The sequence below is a fragment of the Strix uralensis genome, chromosome 1, assembly GCF_047716275.1.
Source record: "Strix uralensis isolate ZFMK-TIS-50842 chromosome 1, bStrUra1, whole genome shotgun sequence".
Classification (NCBI taxonomy): Eukaryota; Metazoa; Chordata; class Aves; order Strigiformes; family Strigidae; genus Strix; species Strix uralensis.
In genome coordinates, this window is record NC_133972.1 from 39,496,649 (window position 1) to 39,516,962 (window position 20,314).

The window sequence follows — 20,314 nt, forward strand, 5'->3', positions numbered from 1 at the left end:
CAAGTCAAGTCTGTTTTGCCAATGACGGTAATTGCTGAATGATCTCTCCTTGGCTTTATCTTGACCCATGAGCCTTTAATTATATTTTCTTTCCCCTGTCCAGTTGAGGAGGGGGAGTGATAGAGCAGCTTTGGTGGGCACATGGCATCCAGCCAGGGTCAACCACCAAGAAAAAAATAATTTTAATTCTGTAGGAGGCAGAATGTTGACTTGCCATTTCATCCAATCTAAAATTTTAAGAGTAGAAGGAGTAGCCTGTGGCCAGGCCCAGAAAACATCAGTAGATACTGGTACCCTCATACATTGTCAACATTTCATTTTCTAAAATTATTTTCTGCTTCACCTCTCAAAGTAGCAGAAGCACTTAGTTTGTTTGCTGGGTGTTTGTTTTTAAAATCCTTGATGTAAAATTAAGCTTAACAGAATGGAGAAAGTAACCTCAAATAGGACTCAGAAGATGTGTAAATAGCTGAAATTATCTCACATTTGAAATATATCAGCGAAAAATTAAAGAACTCTGAAATGAATCTTGCTTTGTTTCAGCAGAAATCTTTTTGCAGCAGACTGTGGTTAAAAAAACCCCCGATCAATTAAGTACATACAATAAGTATGTACTGTTACTATGTTCATTCCCATAACATGTGAGAAAAGCCTCCTCATAAGCTTATAATATGTACTGCTAGTGGCCCAGCAGGATAGAATAAATATATCTGCTTTTTGTTAGCAATGTATCTACTAGCTGCTTGAAAAAATTCATAATATAAAGACACTCAGAACAGAAATGAATATTTTATTTTATCTATTTGTTTCTAATTTAAAGTTGAAAAGGAAAGTGCAGCTTTTTCTGTCCGTAATAAATTCAGATTTCCTAGAAGGAATCTGAATTTATTCAGATCCTGGATGGATTCTATTGCACTTATCTTTCAATTTTGTGTTAGCTAACTCTTCCAAAACACAATACATCATGAAATATTATTTATACGAAACATAATAAAAACCTTTCCTTTACAACCAGGTAGTTGTTATTTCTGAGTAGACTAAAACCAGAGAATTGAGGAATATTCTTCCAAGGAAGATAGGGTCTCTGCTATAGCCACATGTAAGCATTGAGAGGTCTTCTGTTTGAAGCCTGTGCTTGCTATAAAATCACTCTAATCTCTGCTGCTAAAGTTATGAAGTAATGGATGTTGTTTGGTGCTGACTGGTGGATTTTGTAGACAGGCAGAATGCCGTGATCCCTGGAAGACATAATGAGGGGGTCAGATGAGAGAATATCTTGCAAAAAGCTGTTTGAGCCATTCATATTTGAGAAGAAAGCTGACACTGTTTCCTTATGTCAGTCAGCAGAGCTGGCCTGTGCCTTCTCCAGACCTGTGTCCATTCAGATTATACAATCAGAAAGTGTCTTCTCTTCAGAATAGCGTGAAATTTCAGTTTGCCATGTTTAATTGCTAATCCAGACTGGTTTTGCTCTTCCACACCAGATATCCAGGGCTATTTTTTCCAGCCCTCAAAACACCTTTCATGTTTTGGTGGAGGAAGTCTGTACTGCACAATCTGCAGAGCCAGAAGGCTAAAAAAGTCCAGCTCCTTTCATTTTCCTGGGAGTCTCTGGGATTACATGTGTCCTCACAGAAGGGCTGGAGGACTTGACGAGAAATCCCACTATTCTGGAAAGATGCTAGAGGAACAGGCTGTGTGGACAAGGAAGGTCTCCTGGGAGCGGCATCGTTGGGCCCCTCTGGACTCTTTTCCCACTGCCCAGGGTACACGTTTGGAGGACCCCATGTTTCCAAAGTGTCTTCCCACTTGACCCCGGGTATAAACTATTTTTTGCCTGGTTAGGGAAAAGGCTGCAGCAGGAGGTTAAAAAAAAAAAAAAAAAAAAAGCGCTTCAGGCTTCATTCCGTATGCAGTGGATTATCTGGGACTTTGGGGAGTAGAGTGCATGCCCAGCCCTATTTCCAGGGTGTTTCCAGCCACACCAAGTACTTTCTAGAGAAGCCCCAGGAGCACAGTATGTTGCAGGAACAGGATGTATTTATTTGCCAATGTGTATGTTTAGAGACTGATCGCATCAGAAAATCTTGGGCTTGACCGTGAGTTACATATATGTAATTTCTGTATGTATCCACACAATGTATATATATTCCTGTTACCTGTGTACATATAACATGTACAGTTCCCGTGATTTGCATGTATCTATTTCAGGATAAGAAAGACAACATTGAGCCAGTGTCACTATTTTCCTCTTACATGAAACTTAAAATTTTGGTAGTACTGCTTGATTGATTCCAGCTATAGCCAATTTGGCAAATAAAAAGTAAATTTTTCCAGTTTTTTAAGCAAGCCCATAGAAACAATGTTGAGAAAGGAAATTGTATCTGGCAAGTTAAAGCAGCTTGGATTGCTATTCTCTACTTCACTACAACATACACCCACACAAACTTTGAACTCCATTGCATCCTAAGTTCCTGCTGGCTGCATTTCCAAAGATTCAAAATATTTCTAATAAAAGAAGTCATCAGCCAGTTTTTCCCTCTGAGTTCTGAAATAGATGGTGTGACCTGTAGTTACCAGTTTCTAAAATTAATGGATGAATCATAAGAAGACATACTTTATTCTTGTTTATCATTTGAAAATGTTGGCCCTTGTGTTTAGCAACGTCTGTCTTTTTTTTTTTTTTTTCATTATTCACAATTTCATTATTATAAATGTGGGAAAAGTTCCTAGTGGGAAAAGAATTCTGCAGACACACACAGAGATCCCAAAGCCAACCCCCGCATTGCAATTTTCCTATTGCCTCACATCTGGAATGTGTAACTTGCAAACTCAACCATAACAAGAATTATGGTTGAGCAAGTTAAAAAGCTTGCATTTGATGAGGAGAGGAGTAAAGTTGACCCTGATAAGGACTTTTTTTTTCTTTACATGAAGCCACATCTTTTTTCTTAAAGGAAGAGGAAAAGAAAATACGTGCTAACTTTTAGCCTAAACCCAGGAAGTTAAACCCCTGCTAATGAGAGCTAAAGCTCACACAGCTGGCTTGTAATCAGGACTGACTGTACTCCACATTGTCTTGCACATATATCCAGTCTTTTTTTCTTCTTCTTTTAAATAATCATCTGTACATTGCAGCTGGGACATGGTGATTTTTTCAGTTCATAGTTCATAGCTCATATTTAGTGAATAGCATAGTGAAGGGTAAATTGAAAAAGAGGTATTGGATTGGAAATTTCAACTTTATCTTCCATTAGACATAATTCAGAATTTCTGTACTAATACTTGGATGGAGTAAAATAAGACTAAAGTCAAAACAATGTAATTCACCTAAAATGATTATATATTTCAAATTATGCTAAAATCAGCAGCATAAAAAATAACAGGTTATATCCCTGATATATGTCAACTGAATTCAGTAAATGTACTTCATAGATGATTTTCTCCTTTCATCATTTCTACTTGGACAAATAAGAATTATTATATTTATAGAGACCTTTGCAAACCTGATGTGTCTGAAATCCTGATTATAGATTTTGTGCAAATTGACAAAATGTAGTTCATTACAGGTATCTAAATGTGAGTTCACGTTCCCATGAGCTATACAAGGATGTATAAAAAGTGTGAATCTACAGTTGAATAGTAATTTTTTATCTTCTCTAACTTACTTTAATAGCTAAACTCTAACAGGGTTTATAAACATCCATTACAGGATGACCTGAGCCTGATTCAACAGTCTTACAGTGTTTGTAAAAAAAAAAAAAGATCAAATGGATCCAATTTCCATTTTCCATGGTCAAAGTCATGGATGAGAAAATTACACAAAAATTCTGTGAGATCATAACCACCAAGTTATGAGATTATGCTTCTGTTTTCAAGGCTGATACTGCCAAGAAGAGATTTGAGTCTTGCCAGAGGTCTACTCCATCCTTCATGAGTAAAGAAATAGAAGATCTGCAGGCTGTCAGAAATCAAGATTGCTAAAGAACTGTAGAACAGTAGAAAAGTTTCACTATGATCCCCTAACAAAAGTTTTTCAGGAAGTTACGATTCTATAAACCCATGAAGAACTACTCCATTTCCAAATAATAGGAACTGGGGAGGTATTAACTGAAAGTTTTGATTACATAAATATAACAATGACTATCATAAGCAAGAAATATAATCAAGAAAAGGGAAAAGATGGATCAATACCAAGCCACAGTAAACACTGAGGGATACAGAGGCATAGCTTTATGACATTACTAATGCTGAAGATGAATAAATTATTACAAATAATTTTGATCTCCACAGGTACAAACTGATCTTTCTATTAACTGCTGATGAATTAACATCAGTTATTCGGTTAAAAAATTGAAAGATTCCTGACTACTGCAGCTAGATACATAACATGTGTCAAGCACACTTCTTTCAGATGTGTGCAATGAAAGCATCATTCATGGAATAGCTCCCAAACAGGAGTATGCTATCCTGAGAGCTTAAATCCTTCCACTCCCAAAGTGATCAGATCAATATGAAGAATGACTGAATCATTCTCACTATCAGCTCCCATTGCCAATCTCTAAGAGAATGCTGTAAAATATGGGTGGATATAAGATTAGCATATTAAATGTGCACTGGCATTTGTTCATCATCTGAAGTTGAAAATGGATGTTCAGGATAAAGATGGTCACAGTAAACAACTCCCTTTGATGAGAAACACTCTATCTGTTTCAAAATAAGTTGAGCTCATTAGCAACCTCCTAAAAAAAGTGCAATACATTATATTAACCTGGATGTCGCTTCCTTTCAATAGCTCAGTTTCCAGATTTTTCTTATGTCTTACAAATTCACTGATTTTTGTCCTTGATGATGTAGTTTTGGTGGTATTTTTTTCTAGTTCAACTGCACAGAGGCAACTAAATAATTTAACAAGGACAATATCGGCTGTGCAATAAACTTGGCCAAAATGAAAATCATTGCACCCATGGATGCCTAAAATAATTGACTGCAAAGCAGACACTGTGAATGCTATAAATTTCAAGTAATTTGATTTCCAGATACTGAATCTGACAGTTGGCATCTAAACAAATCTGTTGTGACTATAAGCAAGATGGTGAAATGAAGGCATTTCTCTTTTCACCAGGTTTCCTCTTCACTACTTCCAGACAGTTTGTTGTCTTTTAGAAATCTAAAAGTGATTTGTACTGACAAAGACGTTGAAAGCCATTCATAATATTGTCTATGCTTACCTTTGTACTGTACTGCAGAATAGGAGTCAAACTTCTGAATCCTACAGAGGATCTGGCTTTCCCAGCTCACTATGAGCATGTGATGTGGGGGTTGAAAGACCAGTTTCAGCATTTCACTATGCTCTTGCTGTATGCCCCAACAACCAGGAAGTAAAAAACCCAAGGGAATCTAAATCCTAAAAGTCTTGGTACTTTCTATATATTTGTCAGCCCTTTCCCGATGGCAGAAATTAGCTGCCTTACCAAAAAAACCCCAAACCCACAAACCAAAAAACTAATACTTATAGATTATTTTCCATTTTACAAACTTAAATCTGATGATATAATATTACCAATATATCAGTAATTTTACATGTTTAAATATATGTACATAGATAATGTGATACAGATGACAGACAATATTTGACTATAAATTGTTTATTGCCAAATATAGTACCTTGTCACATAAAAACAAATAAAATATCCAAAATGCTTACCTAAAACTTAATAATAACTTTCATTTTCTGTACTCCATTTCCATGTTATGCTTGACATAGTGGAAAAACAGTTTTCTCCCAGAAACTGATGAGATTAGTCTCTGTGCCCACTGTGGCTGTTGTCCTTCCATCAAATGTGTTGTTAGCTTTAGCACAAGTTTGTGGACAGAACTTCACAACTGGACTGGGATAACTCACATTTTTAGCACTTAGACTGATGCTTTGAACCTGAAGGATGCAGTCCCTGCAGTCCCTGAAGGATCGCAGTCCCATAAGGAAGTGTTTTAAGCATCATAAGATTTACAGAAGCAGTTCCTAACATGTACATCTAGTACATGTAAGGTACAAGTAGTGTTTGTATTTTATTAGTTACCATATTTCCTCATTCAGAATGTTTAGATCATTATTTAGAATGTAGCATTGCTAAATTGCTTTTATTTTTATTTTTTTATTTAACTTGTTCAATTTGGCTGATTTCAGGGAACATAAATTAGTTTACATTAGAATGGATGATATTAAATATATGTGACTGAACCTTAAAAAAATTACTTTAAAGGTTTTGTTGGCTTATTTGGTTGTTTTATAGTTGAATTAAAGAGTTGAGGAAGTTTTCTGTTAACCTTTATCAAGGTTCTTTTAGATTTGTGTGCACTGAATTTGAATTCAGATGTGGAGCCAATACACTGAAGTGTGCTTGGACCAGTTATTCTGAAGTAACTGCTGGTATAGCAGCAGCATTATGTTGTGACACATAAGGCAGATTTTACTATTAGTAGGTTCTAATACTGTGCTATTAATAAATCACATAATTTTACTATAGCTGACATAATAATTGTAGTTTTACTTAAGCCTTACCCCTTCATCCTACAGAATACTGAAGAAGAATCTTCAGTCTGTATAGAAATATTTTTAAAGTGTTTCTAGACTTTGTGATTTCAGTTAAAAAAAAATTAATCTTAACAATTGTGACTCAAGTGCATTATACACATTCTGAAATCAGAAGGAATATTGTCACAACCCATTTTTTGTTGTTGCTTTTTAATCTAATTGATTTAGTGTAATTTTTGTGGGTCTTCCCAGAGCTGTGTTCCTGATTTCTTAGGGACTGTTCTCCAAGGATGGGTTAAAGGACTACCTTGTGATGATGGGTAAAAGAATTTGATCTATATATTTTTTTTAATTTTTAAATTTAATTTTGGTGGGTTTTTTAGTCTTTTATTTACTGTTACAGTGACAAGTTTATATTGATAAAGCAATTCCAAGTCACTGCATCTGAATTTTCATTAATTTTCATTGTTTAAAGTTGTTTAAAGTTTTGAAAGGAAAGTTTTGCCTCACTTAGGAACAATCCCTTTGGGGGAGTTTATGGAAACATTAAATCCCAGTCAAGAGCCCCATGCACAGAAAAAAAAAAAAAAAAAAGGTCATCTTTTCTGCAGCACTGACAGCTTTGTCTTATATGAAAATTACAAAAACACCCTTAAAACCACATCCCAAAATCTGCCACTGGATTTTATTTGGAAGTAGAGCCATATGTTGATCTTCCCTTGCTATTATTAAAAAATGGATTGTTTTACCAAAACCAGTGTTTCCTCATTTTTGGTTGATCATGATTTTAAGTTTGAGTTCAGGATACAAAATGACAATATCATGTTGAGGGCATTTCAGTATTTTGGGGCCAATTTCTGTGATGAGGAACACACAAATTTTGCTTCTACAAAGCTTTAGTAAATATTAAACTTCATGAAGTCAGTAGAACTCTGATGCCATGAGTTGGTTTGAGTTTTGGACTGTAAAAAAAGTCAAGATAGCTATGTTTTATTTTCTGATGTGTCAGAATAACATGAAACTCAAAAGTAAGATTGTGCTGTTCCTTGTTATCTGCAGATTTGTTATTGATTTATAGCAGCTGTTTATGTGGTTCACAAAGAATCAGATTTCTTGGATGCAGGCAAAATTTGCAATGGAAGATATATATGTATACACTTATTATTTAGTTTTTCTATAAATTTAGGTAATGTCATTGCCTTGTGGAAAATTGTATTCAGAATTTTAACTTTAAACAATAAAAGAATTTTGATGCTTGTTGAATTTTAGAATATGTTTCCTTCAAATTTTTCTTAGCCTTAAAATAAGAAACCCCTTCAATTTCTAGTCCTAGCAAACAAAGAAGCTTAATACTCAACACCTTTAAACCTTAGAGTTTTTCCACACATGCATTCCAATCTAAGGAATTTTTACACAGAAAATTATAAGTTTTAAATAGAGTTTTTCCTGAAATTAGAAAACAAAATTACCTTTGAGAATGAAACTGATACAATCAGCTAGTTTCTTGAAAACTGTCAAAAGTGGGTCAGTCAGTAGGAGAAAGATTGCACCTGTGTAGGTTTTAATTTATTGTTGTCATGGTCTCTGGGAAAGAAATCAAAGTGGAAGGCAGAAAACAAAGTCCTGTTTCTTTTTCCATGTATCTTTTAATACATCAGTAGCATCTGGACATCAGTTTGATGTCTAAAATCGAAACTGGGTTCAGCAGAGTACAGTAAAGTGAGACTTTCAAAATGGCAATAAAAGCACTGTTGGATCTGCAGAGTAAGTGTAGCAAAGTGATGCCTCTAAACATGTTAAAGCTGATCGAAGAACAAACCAGAAAGTTGCTTAACAGAAAGTTAAATTCATGTAAGAGGAGAGTGAATTATTTAAAGATAAATATTGAAACTATTCTTGCTGTATGAGAGGAACACCTGCAAAGTGAATCAGATTTACATTAGAATGTTATGTGTGCTGGTTTTGTCGCCAGCCTAATTAAAAGATCCTTCTGAACCCACTATGCTACTTTTCTTCCCTGCTCGCTTTCCAGAGAAAATTATATGTATGGGGGATGCTGCCTTGATGTGCAGTCTGGCTGTGCAGATGCACTGGAGAGAACAACTGCCTGGCAGATCCCACCATCAGTGCAACACAATGCATCAATTCAGGACACAGCTGATGTACTCCTGTACCATGAACGTGAGACCTCTACTTAAAAACATTTAGATTCATAAGGCTAACCAATGAAGTTTGTTTGCATAATTTTGGGAAGCATAATTTCGTACTTTGTCTGCCTTACCTCTTCAAACTTCGATGCTGCCATGGCTTAGATACACGTTTGCCTTTCAATGCCATCAATGCTTATGTGGTGTGAAGTCATGTGATTACATTCAGTTTCTAGAAGAGAAGGACTGCCTCTTTGTTCTTTCCTCACTTTTCTTATCACTTCAAGCCCCACTCACTGTGAGTTGACTTTGAAGGGAGCAGCCTTGATCCCCTACTCCCTGTCACCCTGCACATGGCTGCCCCTCGCTTCCCCCACCATGCAGGTCACCGGGGGGTTTATACAACTCCAGAAACACAAGCCTCTGCCACACCGTCATTCTCCTCCATTCACACCCTCCCCTGGCATTTTCTTTTCCCCTAAATCCAGCTGCCATCTCACTCTGACTACTTTGTTGTGCAGGTGTGCATCAGCTCTTTCCCTGAGCTGATGCAATTTACTAATCCACTGTACTGCCAAGGAAATATATATTTTTAATTTTCCATAGCTCTAAGATCCAGAAATATAGGAAATCTTAACCTACAGGTAATATTATAGTTGCCTTTATTGCCATCTCTGAATCATCTCATCTAGCTAAAACTGTATATATATTAGCTTTTAATACTTGTGGGAAATAAATGGAAAACTTTTTACTTTAACTTTGATGTCCATTGCGTTATATTGTCTTTTGTATGAAATTATCAGAGAACAAGATTTCAATTACTAACTAGAGCAAAGTCACAATATATCTATGATAAATTTCATTTTTACTGAAGAGACATTAATACTTAAGTGATAATTGATCATTTAATCTGTATGAATGTAATGTTAAAAATTTTGTGTTCTTATGTGTGCTTTAGTACTTAGTGTAAGTCTGCACAAGCCTGATGCTATCCATTGGGGTGATTCATGTTAGCAAGATGATTTACACTTTTTACTTAAGCCTGCTGTCCACGGACAAGCATGGTGGATCAGCTGGACACTGGTATAGATTGTTAACATATATGTTGTTAATCAGCTTATTAGTGCTATTGACAGTTGATCCTGTTATACTTCCTATTTTTAACTCAAATTCACACTGAAAGAAATATACCTATTTAAAAATAGTAATTATTTTTAAAATACATATTTAAATTTATCATGATCTATTTTAAAATTTGTTAACAGTACTTTTCATAAAAAACTATCCTTTGTCCCTGGCATTGCATTGATTCTCCCAATTAACTGCTTAATCAAGTCATTTATTACTTTCCTGGAACTATAAAGAAATTAAGACATTTTAGACTTAGTAAGTAAATAGTTAAAGTACATTCTTTATATCTAATAAGTTCTTAATATTATAACTGTTAATGTCTCCTTGGAATTTTAGTATTAAGAATTTCTTTGTTCTTAAGTTACATCCCCTAGCCTCTTTTTTTGGAGGCTTTCCTTCATGGCTCCCTCAGCAGTACTGAGGCCACACATAGAAAATACATTGCTGATGCTTATTTGTAAAGGATTTGACCTATCCCTTCTGCTTGCCCCTTACAACTTCTCCCTTATGACCTCAACATTTCACTCAGGCAAGCCCTGTAAAATTCTGCTTGTTTGTGGGAAGTACTTTTTATGAGAGAAGTATGTAGTATCATTTTCCTTGGTTTTTGATCATTGTCCTCACAATTGCTATGGTAGAGTTGGTTGCACAGATGTATTTTGAACTGAAAATTTTTCATGACTGTGGTGTAAGGCTGCCTTAATCACAACAGGCTTTCTCAGCCGTGCTTTGGCTGTGACCTATGACGTCTTCACTCCCCTACTTCTAAAACCATTTCCTAATAGAACCCAGAAGATCTCGTCTATGATAAATTGTAATTCTGGGTTGCAGCTGGAGATCTCATCAGATGTGCTGTATGTTCTGGGGCTCATTCATTAATCCAAAATAGTGGCCACAGGCAAATCCCTACATGCACGTTTGAAGTTTTAAAGTTCAGCTGTGCTGAAAACTGTCCTAGTAAAATAGGCTATGAGTAGGATCTGTGTTCATAGTCAGTCACCTCTACCTGTATACCAATGGGTGACTGTACTGCAGATGGGATGTCATTAGATAATACATAACAACATACTTATACAGAAGTGCACAGAGTATGGCGTGTTTATGCACTCAGAGTCTTACGTGCATGTTGGTCAGCTTTCTTGATTTTACATTTGTATAACTTTAACTTCAAAGGAGCCGTCCTGTTAAGAGCTCAAAATCACACCTAATCTCCTCGTGCGTTGTCTGTAGCCTGCCTCTCTTCTGTATTTTAAGTGATTTTGTACTGATCTTCTGGGCTGAAGAAGCGTCAAATCCATCTTAACATGAAAAGCGATGTAGTGAATAACTGAGGGGCAGAGGAGTGTGCTTGTTCTTTGTCAGGAGCTTTACTAGTCAGTAAAGGATGGCCATGAATTTAAGGTGGTATTTTTTGACCATGCTCTGACTGCCATAAGCATCACTTGAAGTCATAGCAACTGACCTAATTCTAAACCAGAGTTTCCCATGAGAATGTTGAGGTAGAGCAAAGCCATATCTGGGAAAATCAGCAGCAGTGTATGAGTTGGAGCTGATGAGTTGCTCTCACAGGCCCTGGAGCTGAGCTTGACTGTTCCAAAGACCTGGTTGACAACCAGAGATCAAAGCATTAGGCACCACACTGAAAGAATTAACTTGCATAGATTCAGGATAAATGATTAAAGGGAGAAAAAAGCTGGAAATTTCAGGGCAGAGCAGCTATGTTTCTCAGTAATCATCTCATTGATCTTTTCTAGTACAACCGGAGATTAATCAGTAGGTCAATTTTTCTTGTCAAGACTTCCTCCAACATTTTGACATACAACAAAAAGTTATGAAGAAAAAATTTTTTTAGTACTGTGCCATCAGCAGAATTTTTATATCCAGAAATAAAGAAGTAATGTAGTACATTTCTGAAAGTGACTAGGGACAATGTTATGGATCTTTATGGTTAGTGATCATCTTGATTTATCTGAGAATTTAATGCAAATGTTTGTCATCTGTGGTTCACTCTAAGATGCAAGAAAACCACCCCACCTGTAGATTTCATGGTGCATGAGGTCATAAAACGCATACTCCTTAGGTTAGCAATTTATATGTAAGCTCCAAACATTCATAGGACACCAAAGGTGTGAAATTCTTCTAGAGTTTAAGTTCAAGAAAGTTTATTTGTGGTCTCTAGAGAGTCCCATTGTTTCACAGGCTTTATTATCTCCTCTTGCTCTAGTCTAGCACTGCATCTCAAGAGAAGACTGACACAGCCTGCTGTACATACACACTGCTGAGGCTTCAGCACCTTGCAGGATAAAGCCCTGTCTGAAAAGCTGCTTGTGAGTGGGACTTTTATCCTGAGCTCAATTTATATGCCATTTTTGTCTACTCTAGTTTCATAGAACAGTTTATGATAAGAATACTTAAACTGTCACAAAACTACTTAAGTAATATAAGGCAAAATACAGAAATTCTCAATATAATAATGAAAACAAATTGCCTTTGATTTTTTTAATAATAAACATAGAAATAATAATTTCTTTTTATGCTTAAACTGGATTAAAGTAAAAGCTTCTAAGCAATTTTGATAGAAAGAGACTGTCCAAAAATCTTTAAAGAGTTAAAAAATGCCAATGCTTACAACAAATCCACTCGCAGATTTTCTTTAAACAGATCTTTGTCCCTGCTTAGGCTCGAAACCATGAGATCTCAGTCTGATTAGATCTTTTTACTTGTTTTCTCTGTTGGAAGAGATTTGAGTTAAATGTGAACAGAAAGTTCTGACCATGCTGTTTATTCAGTGCTTTAGAGAATTCTCTGAGAAATGTGCTTGCTATGTCTTCCCATTTTGTGCATGTTCATCTGTTGTTTTAAGAGTCAAGTAGAATATTGATACACTTGAACATATGCTGGAAGAGTCATATAAAAGGCTGTGGTGGCTGGCATGGAGTATACTGGTTTTGCCCTTGATTCTTTTCACTTTTTAAGTGTCCTTCCGATATTCAGACTGATTATGTATGAGCATTCTGCTCTTCTCTGCTGCATTAAAACAGGGGGAGAGTAAGTAGTCCAGAGTAAATATCTTCATTAAAATATGTAAAGGCAGAATCAAATCTGCATAAATGAACATCTGTATATACAGTACACTAACATAATATTTAGTCAGATGATCACACAGGGATTGTGGCTCTAGGCTTCAAGAGAAAATCCCCAAATCTACCTCTCAGTATGTTTTGTTGCATAATAAACTCTTTCAGCTCAATTTCTTGCATTAATGCTTATTTTATTGTGCTGAATAATGAGGCTGGCATTAGCTGATGTAATACATGGATAAATACTAAGTTGTTTCGGTTGTTCAGTTTCTTACACAAAGGTTATCGGGACTGCACATGGAGCAAAATAAAAGAAGCATTTTTAAAGCTCTGTGATTCTGATTGAACAAAACACTTGAACACACAAATCATCACATCTCCATATGTAGCAGGTCCCAAATTAATGAGACCCTTGAGATACAACTGCTCATCTGACTTTCTTGAAATGCGAGAATGCTGGAATATAGTGAAGGCTTCCAATCTCTAAAGCTCTGCCTTACCACAACAGTAGATACATGTATAAACTAGAATAAGAAAACTCTTTGAATACAGATACCGAAACACTTTGAAATGCATCAAAGTGGAAAAAGATGTGAGAACTCATGTATTGCCTGCCCACTTGTCATTCCAGGGAGGCATGCAAGTCCAAGAAGTTTATAGTGACATCCTGATTTGAATAATCCTCATACAAGCTTTTTTTCTGTGCTCCTTGGAAACTATCCTTCTTTCCATCAGCTTTGTCTGTGCTCACTCCACTTGTCATTCCATTGCCAGGCCAGCCCAGTGTGATTAAAGAAAATGTGCTGTGTACTGTCACTATAAATGGTAAACAAACCAGACACAAATACATACCACGTGTGAATGAAAATCCTTGCATGTCTGAAGAATCAGGATCAAGAAAATGTGTGATGTATGTTGTTAAAGCTATTCCGGAAGTATGATCTATACTGGGAGCTGTAGTATATTTTTAGTTTCAAACTCTTCCTCCAGCATTTCTCTGGAATAATTATGAGGAAATGAAGCAGTAATCCATAACTATGAATATTAATTAGTAGCTGAAGGAAGTGCCATGTTCTGTGCCTGCTTTAATAAACATATATAAAAACTAGATATAGATAGTTTATACATTTTTCTAGTTTCCTCTAAGGCTCCAGATAGATGAGAACTGGAATTCAGCAGTTTTCACGTGGCCTCATGGTCCTGCACCTGGAATGCTTGAAGAGCTGAATCAAAACTGATAGGCATAGTTTACTCTGTCTTAAATATTATAACGTATGATATCAAATTACAGTGGAGAGAGCTATTTTGGAAAGTAAAGATAGGTGTTGAGTGGATTGCTCTTAACACCCAGTAGTAATACTGTAAAGCTTGTTACTCCTGTACTGTCTGTTAACTTTTTCACTGGATTATTAGAATCTTTACAGCATCAGAGTATACCCCACAACTAGTAATAAATTTGCTTTTCTAACAGTAATTTAGATCTGTTGTCATGAAAAAGCCATTCTCACATTAGTTTGAATTTTAAAATAAGCTTTATCTTATAGATGAAAATTGCTTGTATAGTTTTGAAATAAATTAATGCAAATTGGGAGTTTAGAGATGTTATTTTTTTTTCTTGCACCCATGAAATACCTTCCTGAATTTAAATTTATAGCCTCTGAACTGTAATCCATGTTAGATGAAGGAGAGATTTAGACACGGTTATTGCAGTTGTAGATTAGTGTGTTATGCAATCTGTGTGACTACAGGTTAGTCATGCCCATTAGTTTTCCTTCAAAATTTCATCTTTTAATACTGGAAATGTGGTTTAACTTTAGATTTTGTTTGTATCTAGTAGCACTTAATCCTCTGGATTAAGGTTTTGTTTTGTGGGTTTTTTTTTGTTTCACTTTTTATATGGTTTTCTACATAATTTGTGTTATAAAAGGCAAAACTTTTGTCACACCTACCAGTTTCTCCTCTGGGTAGGCAGCATTGTAAATTATTAAATACAACTACAGACAGTGTCATGATAACTTTTAATGTGATGGTGAAGTGAGAGCATTGATTTTATGTAATTTGAGTCAGAAAAACCTGATCAGGTAAACTATTTGTAACTTCTTGCAGCTGAATAGGAACATAAGTAATATTAGTAACAGAAAAAAGGCCAGCTGATCCAGCTTGCCTGAGTTTGTTTGATTGGTTGATTATAATCTCAACCACCTGCTTTTCCACTGAGCTCTACTTCACCAGTCCTATCCCATTCCAGAAACAAATGTATCTGTCTCTTGTACACCTTTATAAATCTTTCTTTATAACTTCAGTTATTCAGACCTTATGTGGTCTTATGGCACAGGAGATTCCTTAGTCTCAGAAGAGACTGGAGCTGGTAGGTTCTGGATGCTCAACAAATGCACAGAAAGAAATGCTCTTGATTTAGGGGGTTTTAGTCTAGTTTCAGAGAAAATATGTGGGTGATTAGAATAGTGGTGTGATAGAATTAGGTGAACATCTATGTGGTGATATGATTGCCTTGACTAATTCCAAAGCATAGATGTTTATTTTGTTTTTAGATTTAACAGCAGACACCTGTACTACTTATAATCTGTACTGATATCCTGCTGACATTTACTGTTCTTTTCTCCAATTTTTATTAAGGAAGTACTATCTTTCTTGTACTTGGGAAGAATAAGGAGAGTATTTAGTACTGTTAAATTAGAGTTCTTTTCACTAGTAGCAGTGAAAAGTAAACAACAGCCCTATGAAGTAACATTTTCATTCATTTACTGTTCTGCCCATGTCTCTCAATTCCAATTTACTTTATCAGATATGCTACTTCTCTATGGCAGTGGTTAAATAACTGGGAATGTTATTTAAATAGGATTAAAATGGTTTAAACAATCATGTCAACAATTGTTTGATCTGCTTTTGCAAAATAATGTTAACCTTCATATCCTTCAAGTTCTTTATAAACATCTGAATTTACTGTCATGTGTTTCAGCAACTAAATCTAAATTAGGTTCACTTGTGTTCATACAATATTTCTTTTTTTCTTTTCCCCTTCTTCCCCCTCCCTGGATGTGAAATAAAGAACGTTCCTGTGCTATAGCTACTACCCTAGATTTTGTGATACTGGCACCAGCTGTGTAAATTATACTGCTTTGATTATCTCAGATTGATTCCCTGGTGTAAACTAGCAATTCCTCCAGGATTTAGCAAAGGATATTCTTAGCCTGGACTGACACAATTGTGCTCTGCCTCCCTCTGGCCATTGCTCAGCTGCTGCTAAGTGTCTCTTGGCTGATCAGCTGAAAAAAACAAAAAAACAAAAAAAAAAAAGACTTAATCCATTGCTGGGACCTTCTACCAAAGTATGTAAGTTAGTGCTGGGATGAATATGGGGTAGTCGTTTAACTTACAAGCTTTGAGAGCTCCCATGCTGGGTATAGAGATAATGGGTACTGGCACGCATCTAAAATATCCTGTGAAATTATACATAAATGCTTACTGTTTGATATGTCTTAACACACTGTAAGACTTTGTACTTACAAGTATGTTTTCCATAAAAAAATCAACACTTTGTAGATAAAGAGGAAGATTCTCTGTTTCCTTCTCCTCCCCTGCTAACTGTGGGAGGAGATTGGCTGTGGAGTAACAGGATTTTTTTGGTAGACTAGAGTTATTTTGGCACAATCTGCCTAAAGAGGCTAACAGCACGCTCTCAATTTGGGTCAGTTCTTTTGTCTAGCAATGGATTTTAACCAGAGATCTCAAAGCAGAAAAACTTCTATTTTTATATTGAAAATACCCTACCCTTGCCAGATAATAATGACACTTTATAAAATAGAGGAGCCTATTTTTCTTAGGCAGATCTGTTTCCTATATACAATTTTAATAGTTGAGGTAAGTCTGCAGTCTAGTATCTTGCACTTCATAGCTTTAATGCTTATTTTTGTGTGTTTGGAAAATACAAAGTACAACAGATGCATCCTGCATTGAGCTTTCAATCTTAGCTTATCTTATAGTTTAGACCAAACAGATAAAGGATAAAAATCAATTAATTTACAGTTGGATGTATTAAAATGTCATAATTAATCAGCCATAATGTCATAAACAAATCATAATTAATCATTATCAGAAAAAATAATTATTTTTCATACTTGGTATTTTCTGTCTCTGAAAGCCTTTCCCTTTTGTTAGCTCTGTTACTAATCAGCCACTAGCTGTAGGCCTTTAAAGTCAGAAAATGCAACATCAGTCAGGACACATGTAGCTGCAAAAACCAGTGAGCATGTAGGAGGAGTGCCTTTACAGGTCAAGTGCTATAGCTGTTCTTTGACAAATCAGTCTGAATTAGCATCATAGGATCCTGTTGGTGTTCCTGCTCCCCCACACCTCCGGTTTCATCTGTTAGCAGCTGCTGTTGCCAACCCTCATTTTGCACTCCCAGACCTGTAATCTATTTCAGTGTTTGCTGGCAGTGCTGGAGCAGCTTTGGCCCCACAAACATCACTACCCAAACTTATGGCAAACATTGACATGAACTCTGTACCTGAAACCCTGCTGCCTGTGGCTTCACCAGTCTTCAGCTAGTAATCATTTATTAATACTTTGAGGAAAGAGCAAATGGAATATAAAGTAACTCCTCTGCCTGATGGTCCAAGTTCAAGAGATAACATGAGTAGCAATGGACACACAAGTAAAAGGGTTTCTTAAAGGCTGTTTCATGCCTTTTTGCTAAATGATCACACTGCTGGTACCTCTATCCCCATGGATGGCTCTAATGTAAAGACCTAATTTAGGCACATGCATTTGTTCCCTGCTGAAGGGGCAGTACAGAGAGTGGTGGGAGAGAAAACCTTGAAGATAGCATTCTGGTGCTAGAGGCATCCTCTAGATAGTTGTTGCTGACACATTTGGGGTTGGGCTCTACCAAATGGATCCTGGCTTGGTGGGGTATGGAGACAAACTTATAATGCCACCTTTCTTTTTCACCTTTAAAATGAGGCTGCATGCTTTGACAGCTGTCTGTGTTCTGGTCTCTTTATCTAACTTATCTGTCTACATGGCTCCCATGTCCTCCATGTTAGAATGATAAATGGAAAAGGCTATTGAAATTTCAGCATGCTTAATAGTGTCCAGAGCCGATCTGTTGTATGACAGATGCAGCAATAGGTAATTACTTGATGGACATGGAGGACCTATGGTTAGCTATGTGCTTTTAGGAATGGGAGTATACTGACAACACTTGTCCGAATGTAACCTGTGGAAGTGCAGGTTTCTTTTTCTGTGCATCACATATGCTGTAAATAAGCTGTATGACTATCAAATTCAATGGATCTATCACTGTTAAGTAAGCACATGGTATCTGTTACTATATTTGTTCTTTTTATTTCTCAGAGAAATAATTTGACACTTGTAGAACAAATTTATATAAATATGGGTGGCTAATCTCACTAAATACCTGAACTTGACTTCAAAGGGTTAACTGTGTTTTGAATTGTGTAATATATAATGAACTTGTTTCAAAATCTGTTAATGGTTATTTTTCAACTGAATTCAGTAAGTTTGGGATCAGGTCCGTAGAGAGTACAAAACTCACGTGCACTGCCTAAAGAATCTGTCTAGCTTTTTCTATGGCTTGCAAATCTGTGAAGGAGTGGGATGAAAATTAGATGTAAATGTTCTTTTCTAGAATATTTTAAATTTTTTTTTTTTTTTTTTTTTTTAAGGGGGATGGTGTGTCTTTATGTCCCTCAGGCTTTCCTAGTATCTCAGTAAATTTCAGTCAATTTCTTTGCAAATCTAGTCTGCATTTCCACACATCTACCATTCAGGAACTTAGCTCAATAAATCATCTAAAAAACTCTGCAAGAGAAAACTGTATAGAGCTAATTCCTCTTTTACACCAGGATAACTCCATTGATTTATCAGAGCTAATTCTTACTGTATCCGGCTTGGAAAATTGAAGAACCAAATAAATGAATGCAGGAATTCGATCTACAAGGTAAAAGTTATGTGAAGGAGCCATGGTTATGCCTTTGAGTTGGAGGACTTTAATTGATTCCAGTTCATCCTTTTTATTTTTCTTTTTTGTTTGTGTGTGTTTATTGTCCTAGCATTCTTTGAATGTATTGTTCTGAGGGGCAAAAACTAAGATTAATGTGGCTGAGTTAGTATCAGTTATTGTTTTCTTCCTAATATCCTGCAGCTTTATGTTGCTTTAACGTATGCACATTCAGAGTTTTGAACATTGTGGGAAAAGGTTTCACTGGCATCCATTCTTGCCGTTAAAGTGCTTCCCATCTGAATATTGCCTGCCAAAGTATGTGGTATCCTGCAGAGCAAGAGGATGAGGACATAGATTGCAATGAAGCTGAACAGTTTGCACTTCCTAACGGTGACACCAGACATCAATCTTTTGTAGAGACAGCCCAGAATACAGGAGAATAAGAACTTTCACCCCCACTCCCCCACAAAAAAAAAACAAAAGGAGAATTATCTTCTCTTTTCTTCCATTTCATTCCAGCAGTTTCCTTCTAAGATCCTCCAAGATGAATATGTTCTCAAATTGCATAAGCTGACATTTCAGTGGCTGAAATGTTTTTGGGGAAGGAAAAAAAGAAAAGAATTGAAGTAAAAAATAGTAGGTTCTCTGAAGTAACTTTTAAAAAAAAAAAATTATTTAGTTTAGTCTCAGTTCTCTTTATCATCAAGCTAAGGAGTAGAGTGCTAATTTAGTCACAGTTAATGTGTTCCACACATTTATACCACAGTTTGACATCAGTATTCAGTAACACCAAGTTATATTATACAGGTTGGCAAATGCTCAGAACTAAAGATTGCCAGTGTTGTAATCGACCATATCGGGAGAAGCTTGAGTCAAGTCTGCAGCTTGTATAAAGTGGCATACATCTATAGAAGTCACTTTGCACCAGCTGCTGAGGATCTTCTCCTGTAGACAGAAATTTGTTGCAGGTTTTTATTTTAATATATAAATCTAATTTCACCAACAGGATGATTTATAGTTGTGCAATTAATGAGCCATATGCTCCTCTTTGTAGTAAAAAAGGTGCAGAAAGAGCTAAGTGCTGAAAAAAACTGCTACATCAATGAGCTGCAGAAGGTAATGTATACAGTGTCACTCAATCAAGAGCCTCTTAGGGTGTGAGGTGGATAAACCTTGCTATAACCATATAACCAGTATGAACCCTCACCGAAGAAAGGATAGGTGAAAAATTGTAGCCCAGTGTTGGTGGGAAATGCTTGACAGGGCTTAGGACTGGGTTCACAAACTGGAGTTTATGCTATGATTTAGTTATCCTTGAAACTGCCATGGCACCAATTTATTTTTTGGTACAAATCAGAGCTGTTTTCAGACTCTTACTCCTCTCCTAAAAAATCTGTTAAGAAAGCCAGAACAACTGGAAAACAGCATACCC

General features: G+C 36.1%; 1 protein-coding gene across 6 annotated transcripts in view; it reads left to right on the plus strand.

Annotated features, from left to right (window-relative positions):
- The window catches only part of AGMO (alkylglycerol monooxygenase), a 193,691-nt gene that overhangs the window by 52,305 nt on the left and 121,072 nt on the right, over nt 1-20,314 (plus strand). The window lies entirely within an intron of this gene.